The 10,004-nt window shown below is 41.4% G+C and overlaps 1 long non-coding RNA gene across 1 annotated transcript; it reads left to right on the top strand.

Moving 5' to 3' along the window:
- The first annotated feature begins 1,961 nt into the window (after positions 1-1,961).
- Positions 1,962-4,503, top strand: LOC125964392 (uncharacterized). Its single transcript, XR_007477378.1, has 3 exons — positions 1,962-2,256; positions 3,614-3,747; positions 4,256-4,503. It is a non-coding gene; the product is annotated as an uncharacterized LOC125964392 (long non-coding RNA).
- Positions 4,504-10,004: the final 5,501 nt, after the last annotated feature.

The raw sequence follows: 10,004 nt of genomic DNA, 5'->3' as shown, positions 1-10,004 counted from the left end.
ACTAATACCAACTTTTTCATGTATGTATCAAGTCTTAAATATGGGGCTGATTTGGATTCTAATGTCCAGAATCAGAATGAAAACAAAAAAACAAAAACCCTCACCTGAGATGAATTATGCCACTCCTATAGAATGCAGAAGCTTCTGTAGTCACTGCCGTTCTAAATAGCATTTTTTTCTTCCCATTTTGCAGGGGGGGTAGGGAGAGGGCCATATGCCAAAATGCTAACAGCGGTTTTCTTTGGGAAATGGAACTTCTGGTAATTTTAATTTGTATTTATGTTCTTTCCTGTATTTACCAAATTTTTCATAATTTAAAGCCAAACATAATTTCATGTAAATCCTTCAATCCTATAAATGCATCTAAGAAGGGGAAGCGACCCAGAGCACATTAACATTAAATATAAGCTATAGGCAATGGGAATGGAACGCAGAGGAATGAAGTTCACAGACTTTGCAAGTCCATTAAAGTGCAAATCACTGGCACCGTAAGTTACCTGTAATGTAGGGAAGGGTGGATCTGGAAATCAGGTTATCTAGATATTCAGTGACTGACATCCTACATGGTGGTGTGAAAGCCACTTAATCTCCCCAGTCTTTTTGCCATCAGAATATCTTCTTTACCACAGGCAAAGCTTCTGCTTCAAGTTAATGGAAACTGAGAGAATTGGGACACCTCTCCCTTTACTTTTTCTCTCTGTCAAACCAAGATAAAGGTTTTATTCAAACTTTTTTATTTGAAGAGGAGCAGCACCTGAATGAAATTTGGTCATGATCAGAAATCCTGAGAATTAGAAATTTCCAAACGCCCACAGAAATGATATAATGCCTTGAAGAAAGAGGGGGAAATTGTTATGAACAAAAATATAGCTATCTAAGCAGTCTTCCTTGAAATAAAAATGTTTTCCATATATGTGCATTTATAAAAGTAATATCTATCAAGAAGAAAAAAAATGAAAAAATTTTTAAATTTAAGATTTAATTTAATGAAAATGATTCAGGTTTTTACATTTTACTACACTGGCAAAAGCCATTTTGTTTTTAATTTGAATAGCAATAGCTAGTTTAACCTTTTTTTTTTCCTAGAGGTTTAATTTGGCCATGACTCCTTCTTTGAAAAATGCAAAGTCTTGCTTCTACATGTTTAATAATTCTATTTAATCTCCCACAGTCTGTCCAATTGAAAGTCAAAAGGGTATACGTAGAAAGATTACTGATTGTTTACCCAATTCTGCAATTAACTAAAATTAATGACTAATCCTGAACAAGTTGTTTGATATCTATGAATCACACAGTCCTGCTCACCAAATATTTGTTCAATGAATAAATGAATGAATAAATGATCAAATAATGCTGATTTCTCACCCTGTCACTTGATGACTCGCTCTAACCTTCTATGACCTATGTGTTTCTGTTAAACTATAGCAACAGTTCCCAAACACAAGTCAGCTGATGAATACCAACCCATCAACTAGTGTCAGCCTGTGATGAAACTTTCAAGACCTTGCATACAATGAGAGGAAATAAGGAAGGACAATATAGCTGGTTTCTCATAAAGCTAAATGTACCTAATTTAAAGGACTCTCCTGTAGTCTGAGAGTATGTCCTTTGTATTTCATTGAGGTGGTAATATCTTTTCTTTCATGAAATGATTTTAAAAAGTACTAACTGTTGGAGCTTTTTAGGGTCTTTACTTGGCAAAATATAAAGTCCACAATCTTATGTCAGTCCACACTCTTGTCTAATTTTATTGCTCTGTAAACGCTCTAAGTCTGGAAACTACTGACTTACAGAATGTGCATTACTTCAGGTACAAGAAAAAAGGAGCTTTCTCTTTTCCCATCCCCAGGTTTGTCGCTCCTGGGAGGACAGAGAGTCTATTAGCTGCTTCTCTACTTCAGACTTTTCTTTAACTCTTCCATCCCCCACAATCCCCTAAACGCAAAGGCGTAGCCAGGTAACCACTTTCTGCATCACAATGGAATAGTAGACCATCTATTCCAGGGAGAAATGATGTAATAGATGCAATTTCATTGACTCTCTCATAGTCCCTTCTAGAAAACTGCAGTGCAGCCGGTTCTAAGATTGACATCTACCCCAAGGCCAGCCAACTCATTTCCTAACCAATTACCAACAAGATCTGCTCTCTTTGAATCTGTGCGAACAGGACATAAAGCTGGTCTGTGGTGGGTATTGGGCCCAAGAGACCAGGATACAAAGTTGGGGCTATTGACGTCATACAGAGCCACATGTAAGGTGAGTGAGGAGGGCGAGCTGCTCAACACAAACATCAGGGTGGATGTACAGAGAGAAACAGACTCCCCAGAAACCATGACAGTGGCTTCATTTTTCATTTCCAACTCCCAACTCCAGATGGATTCTATGAGCTCCTTATTCAACCCCTTCTTCCACCACCTCCCTTTTTGTACTTGAGCTGGTGCATATGTGTTCCATGTCGGAAAGAACACTGTCAAGAATTGAAAACATGGACTAACATTCATGCGTTCTCACAAGAGTGATTTACCGTTTCCTTTTTGCCCAAGTTTTTGTGCTTGTTTGTTTGGTTGGTTTTTATTTGCTAGACATTTTTTCTTCCTTTATTTCTGCAGCACCAACAATATACAAACCATCAGTCATACTTCCTCCTCTATGTTCCCGTTAAGCACTGGGCAAAAATATTTTGCATGCATGAGAAAAAGCACAGCTCTCAGCCCTCCTCCTCACCCTGCATCCATCCACCCCCATCTTCACCATGATGTAGGCTTGATCATGTGTCCCACCCCAGCCTGGTGCCCTGCTCAGACTCAGAACCAGGTAAGGCACAGCTCAGAACCACATCAGTGACTCCACTGGGTAAAATTCCTCATCTCTGCCATTTTCCCATTGAGAAAAAATCCAGAGGGGTGAAGTGAGAATTCAATGTCATACAAGGAAAGTGCAAGGAAAATAGCATTTTATTTAATCTTTTCAACTACCCTAAAAGGTAAAATGTCATCCCCATTTCCTATAAAAGGAAACTAAGCCTCACAAGGCTTGCCTATGGTTACCAAAGATCACATTACCAGTGAGAGCTGAGTCCTGGCTTTGAGTGAAACTTATTAAACTCCAAAGTCTATACTTGTTTAAAAATATATCTTACTGCCTCCAAATTTTTAGTAGTCAAGCCACATTTAAACCCAAATCACGTGACACCTAACTCCTAAACAAGTGCTCTCTCCACCAATTATGCAGGAACAGCTCAGAGAAAAAGCTGTCGAGATGTGGCACTGGGTAGATACTGAGAAGGGAGGGCAGCTGAGTGCACTCTTATTACCTCAACCCTTTCCCATCTTCTTCTCTGCCTTCATCAACCAAGCACATGATTCAGAGCCATCTTCAGGTTGTGGTCCTGAGTCACTGCCCCTACCAAGTCCAGTACTAGGGTAGGCAGCGGCTAAGGTGGCCGCCAATGATCCCCACCTGTTAGTATTCATACTCTTGTACTCCCTCCCGTTGTACCTCCATTGGTCTAGGTAGGTAATTTTTTAAATGCAATTTCTGTCTTGAGTGCGCTCCCCCCACACACACCCACTCTCTCTCTCTCTCTCTCTCTGTCTTGGATCACACACTCCAGGGGAAGCCAGCTGCCATGTCACGAAAACACTTGGGTAGCCTACAGAGATGCTCTGTAGATGCCTACAGAGACTAGATGCACTAAAGTCTCCAGTCAACAGCCAACAAGGAAAGAGTCTGTCAACAACCATGCAGGTGAGCTTAGAAAAGACTCCTTCCCCCAAGCAAAGTGTTCAGGTGAGACTGCAGCCCTGGCAAACACTTGCATGCAACCTCATGAGAAACCCAGGACTAGAACCACCTAGCTAAACTGCTCCCAGATTCCTCATCCACAGGAAAAAAAAAATTGTTATTTTAAGCTGATATGTTTAGGTGTAATTTGTTGTGCAGCAACAGATAACAAATTCAAGCCCTGAGAATTCTCTCCAAGAACTAAACATTTCTTCTACCTTGGCCCACTCAGGTGTTCCCACCGGGGAAAGAACAGTTCTTCTCCTTTGCCTTCCATAAACATTTGTGTCAATACACTAACTCCCCGTCTCTGGCTGGGGAGTAAGCTCTAAGGCTAATTCACAAATACTTTCACTAGAAATACGTATGTGGTTCTAGATAGTGGAATCTTCAGAAAGCCACTACTGTCTCTCTTTCCCTTGCTCCATCATTTTTATACTCACTTTGGTTTGTGGAAACTTTTTCTCACCAGTCAATAGAAGCCAGAGAATGTGAAGGAAGAGTTTGACTCCTCTCCTGAGCAGAATATTTAGGTCATACATGATTGTTTGTCTTCAAGCAAACCAGTACAATTATGCAACAGAAATTCTTTTGAAGCATCTGGGACTTCAGTTCAATTTAAAATCCTGTGGGGTTTATTACCAGAATGAATGATTATAAAATATACGCATGCAAATGAAGAGATAAGAAAATTAAAGAGCATATGAAATTTAATGCACGCTACTTGTAATTCCATGCCAAATTGTTAAAAAAGACAGTGGCTATGCAATACCATGTAAAAGTGTGGTTTATAATATTTATGACTTTGGAATGTGGATTTAATATTCTACTGTCATGAATAGATATTATAAAACAGAGTAGAGAATTAGTTTCTGGGTGCTAATAGGAAGGGGAGGGGAAGAAAGGTTTACAGCTGTCATCAGTTTTACTGCCAAAATAAAGAGCCCTGCTTTCACCCCAATAGTACACCACAGTGAAAATCTTGTGAAAATGGAGATTCTCTGTTTTTCAGTGTTCTTATTCTAAGAGCTCATTTGGGGCCAATCTAACTTAATCAATATGTATTAAGTGTCAAAAATGTGAAAACTAGTATATTTGAGAATTTGGCGGTTGAGAGAGGAGGGAATAAAAATTGAACCTTACAATCCCTATTTTTGAGGAGATCACAATCTAGAGAGATAAGCAGGTATGTGCATAAAGAATCTGAAACAGGACTGTGTAAATTGTTGCAGCCGCCAACAACAGGCTCCCACCTCCAGACTCCTCTTCTAATCCATCCTCCTCATGGCTGCCTGAGTTAGTTGCCCAATATAAAAGTCTACTTGTTTCGCTCTCCTGCACAAAGCTCTCCATTGCTTAGAAAAATATAGTCCAGACTCCTTAGTACAAGGCCCTTCAACGTTTGGTCTGAAACTACCTTTTCATATCCAAATAACACTCTGGAGAACAATGGGTAAGAAAAAGAAAAATAGATTTTACTTGAAAAGACTAAGGATTCCAATATAGTTCTTCAAATAGTGTATGGACATCCACTGTTTCTGCAGGACTCATCCCTTCCTAATTTTTGTCTTCAGCAAGAGAACTAGTTCCTAAAGAAGGATGGAGTCATGTCAACCACGAAGCAGCTGGGGCATTTCCTTGCAAGGACTGGTACAGAAGGAAACAAATGGGTGTGTTACTATGAAAGAAATTCACTGATATTTGCATCTCCTTTTCCTAGCCCCTCCCACCTCAGTCCTAGTCCATCAAAGAGGAAAGTGTACTTCTAAATGTCTCAGGCCTCATACTTCATTCAGGAAGAGAAACTGCTCTGAGATCTCCCCTGAATATAGAGGGATTGGTGAGATTTGGAGACAGAGAAAATTGGTTAATATTTATTAGGCTGAGGCAGCAAGGTCCAGCACTGTGGAGGTGAGAGTTGAGGAGCCTTAGAATGGGGAGGCTTTTTTCTTTGGATTTGAGTTTTTTAGTGGGTGGGGAATTCATGCATGGTGTAGAGACAGGTCCTTCTTTATGCATCACTCCTACATCACAGTATGCCTTTAGAAGGGAGACACTATGAGAGCACAGCAGGTGGTGGAACCCCTGAGCAGTCGCTAGGGAGCAAAATGTCTGCCTGAACTCCCAGTATAGTCAGGAGATCAGCCCCAACGGGGAGGAGTAATAAGGGCAGCACCATGGACCAATGCTGCCCATCCTCATTGTGCCCCATGAGCCCCTAATAAACTCAGTTTCTGCGCAATCTCAAAGAAAAGGCAATCAGAGTTTGAGTCTTCCACCAGTCAAAGTAGAGTGAGTTCAGAGAAATACATATTCGATTTAGAGATTTAAGGAATGCATCTTATATCATGTTTTAAAATCCTTGTATACCAGACATAGTTCAGGGGCTGCTTCCAGATAAGAATGCTCGGGCCACTGTTCCAGATTCTTGAAGACCCTTTGCCATGCCGAACCCCATATACACAGGTCTATAGAGGACACCAAAGTACAATTTATGGAAAAACCCATAGGCAGAGCATTGAGTCCTGCCTTGGAGTTTCCCTTTCGGGCTGAGGAGAGGCTGGTGTGCCTTTTAGCAAATGTCCCAGGTTATTCTGACTGGGGGCACTCTTCCAACCTGACTTTGAAAAACACTGACTTAGACCACTGGTTCAGAAACCCCCTCTCTCCGGGGTGCACCGCTATCTGTGGGGAAGGTTCATTCTGTTTGTGTTATCCTGGCTCGGCTTCTCACTTTGCACAGCACAAGTATCTCAGCAGATTTACATTTAAGATCCACACATACCCATATGGTTTCTACCCAGTATTAAATATTTGTTATCTTTAATCATATTTTATATCTCTCCTACTGAACCGCAAATCTCTCTGGGGCTGATACTTCATTTTATTCATTTGGTTTTCTCCCACTTATACTTGCCACAGTGACTTGCAACTAATAAGTGCTTAATAAATGTTTGTAGAACGAAAGGACTGCAAAAATAATTAGGTGTTGTTCTGAACCAGCAGCTTGCCTAATTCAATTTAAAACAAAAGACAGTCAAAAAGAGGAGTACGAAAAGATGACAGTAGTGAGAATTCGTATCCATTGCTAATATTTTCATTTAAAAGGAGAAACTTAAAATATGGCTTGGAACAGTTCCTTAAGGCATAGATTTTAATTGCCACAACATTTTTGTTCTCCCCCCCCCCCATGTATTTAAAAGAGCTGCTCTCTCAGTAGAATATAATCACTGAGGAACACGAACAAACTCAGGCCACTCAGCTCCCCTCTACAGGCATGTTCCAGTAGAACTCTTCTCAGGTGTCTTGGCTCAGGTCTGGAAAGCACTCCGTGGACACCTGGGAGGAGGCAGCTCTCCCTGCTGTTATCCTCCCCAATTTTACAGTCAAGATGTTTCTAAGCCAAGGTGGGCTTTCTAATCCCCAGAGACTCTGATAGACTGAAACTCGAGTAACTGCATTTTTAAACAAGCTCCTCCTGGGAGTCTAGGAGCCAGGGGTAAGAGTCACAGGTGGAGTCCTGGTAAACAGAAAGCTGGCCTTGGCCACTGGCTACCCGGAATTTCCTGGTTGGCTGGGGCTGGAGTCTGCAGGCTGTCCCCACAACCACCAGCACCCCCACCCCCGACCTGTTCACCTTCTCAGCTCAGGCTTGTGGGCACTTTATCGGCTTCAGAAGGGAGAAGCCCAGGCTGCAGGGTTCCCAGGCTGACCACTCACCTTGCAGAGACAGTTGAGTGATGTCTGGCCCCTCCCAGGTGCTCAGGCGGCCACTCCTGCATTCCTACATTCCTGGATTCCTGGCAGCATTTCTACAAGCACACCCTCATTCCTGGCAGGAGGGGACCTGTGCTGGCCATGGGGGCAAACTCTGTAGTGCAGCAGCCCTTGTAGATGTATCGCCTAGGAGTACATGTGAGTACTTGTCAAACGCCTAGATCCATGAATTCTACCATGGCACATAATAGAATTTTTCCCATTAAATTCAGTGAAAGGAACTAGAACATTGTAACGAGTTGCTTAATGAAAATAAGGGACTATGTAAGGAGGAGTGGAAAGCGTGAACCTGCAAGAGATGGGTGCTGGGCAGCCGGCTAAGTTTACACACCAGCTCAGTGACTCCTGGGCCACTGCGGCCAGACAGCATGTGATTCAAATCTGTGCTTGAACAGAAGAACAAATTGCTATACGTCATAAATCTTCTGGGTCATCTGCAAATAGCTGAAACTGGGAATGTTAAATCCATGAATGCCAAGGATGCGTTCATATATCAAAATGAACATTTGTGCCGACAACATGAGTCCAAGTGAGAGAAACATGCAGTTGCATTTATGTGTAAACGTGATAGATAAAAATCTATCCATTGACTCTTTGAAACAATATCTCTACGGCCCCCTATATTTCAAAGTCAGCAATAGGTATAATAAACAGATTTTTCTGAGTCAAAATCAGAGCATGTGATTTGAGAAAATATTTTTTCTGCATTGTAGATGTATTTATAAAGAAGGTTGCCTTGGGCTCCTAGGATGACAAAAAAGCTACAAAAACAGGGATGCTGACAGGAAGTGCTAAGGCTGGAAGGAGGGAAGTTCATCTGAAGAAGGCGGCAGGTCTAGATCACATAGCACTTAGGCACATGTGAGCCTGCACCTGAGCAACAGCCCAGGAGCCCAGGGGACCCTACAGACAGCCCGGGGGCATCCAAGGCTGTGCCTGGAGAGATAGGGCCCCAAAAGTGCAAAAGAAGTCGAAATGAAGAGGCAGAAGTGTCCTCCAAGATCACAGAGACAGTTGCATCAACATCTAAGAGATTAGAATCCACCCTGGGGAGGAGGGGGAGGAAGAAGAAGAAAATCTGAGGGGTAATTTTAACTTGAAAGTGACTGAATTATAAACCTGAGCTTGCTGAGAAGTGTCTGAATTAGACTGAGTTTACTCAGAAATGACTAAATTCAAAACATTCTGCTGCGTCAGAAATTACATTTATTGTAAGAAGATAAGACAGTTTTGCACATCTGAGTGGGTGACTGGGAAAGAAAAAGGCATCTCTTAGGTTTTGTTTATTCTCTCCTCCTCAAGTGGGCAAGGACCCTTCTTTCATTGAGGCCAGGGCAAGAGCGATGGCCACTCCCTGAGGTCTCCTTCCAAAGCCACTGCAGTGGGAAGTGGCCAAGCTGAGGCCACCAGCAGAGGCAGGTGTATCTATGCATTCTGTCATTCAGTCACTCAACAACTGTCTTCTTTGTGCTCCACACTCCCAAGCCCTGGAATTCTGAATCAGGCAGCGAAGAGGAAGTTTGGGAAGCCAAGAACAACCACACCAGACTTTCCTCTAGATAGACAGCCCCTTTTAAAAAAAACTTCCTTAACAACGAGATTTTTTTTTTTTTTTTTAACTATAAAAGCCAGTATTGCCACTGTGGCAGGGAAATGAGCACACACACCCACCATTGCACTCGGAGTAGAATGTAAACGTGAGTGGCTTTTCTGGAAGGCAATTATATACTCTGTATCAAAAGCCTTTAAAATGTGCATACTTTCTTAACAAGAAATTCTAGGTCTAGAAATTTGCTTAAGGCAGTAATTAAATAGACCAATATAGTGTAGTGGTTAAGAGCCAATCCTTGATGTCAGTAGAATCTGGATTCAGGTCCTGATTCCACTGATGAGCTGAATGAAATTTTGGACAAGTTACTGAAGGTGAACTTCAACACCCTGTGTGAAATGGGGGTAACAGGAATAGCCGTCGCACAAGGCTGTTATAAAGATAAATTGAAAGTATGGAAATGCTCCACACCAGTAAATCTGGCAAGGTACGTAAAGATGATGGTACAAGGATGGTCATCACACCACTGTTTGTACAAGGGAAAAGCTAAAAATGCAATGAAACTAATAATAAGTGAAGCATTAAACAAATTATGATGCAGCCATATAATGAATATTAAGCTGTCCTTTAAAAATGTTACGGAAATATATCTATTTTGCTATAGAAAGATATTTACAATGTATCATCAAGTGAGAAAAGCAGGCTTACAAACTAGTATGCACAGCATAATCTACTTTTGTTTATACATGCACATATATGCATAGCAAAATATGTGAAATGATGGACTCGATATTAAGATCATTGTGAGTGAGATATTTTTTTAACCTGTATTTCTTTGGCTTTTTGTATTGAATATGTATTGTGTTGGCAATAAGCAAAAAAAATTTTTTCACGA

Source organism: Orcinus orca, chromosome 5 (genome assembly GCF_937001465.1).
Source record: "Orcinus orca chromosome 5, mOrcOrc1.1, whole genome shotgun sequence".
Classification (NCBI taxonomy): domain Eukaryota; kingdom Metazoa; phylum Chordata; class Mammalia; order Artiodactyla; family Delphinidae; genus Orcinus; species Orcinus orca.
Note: the sequence above shows the minus strand (reverse complement) of the source record. Positions and strands in the feature narration are given on the sequence as shown.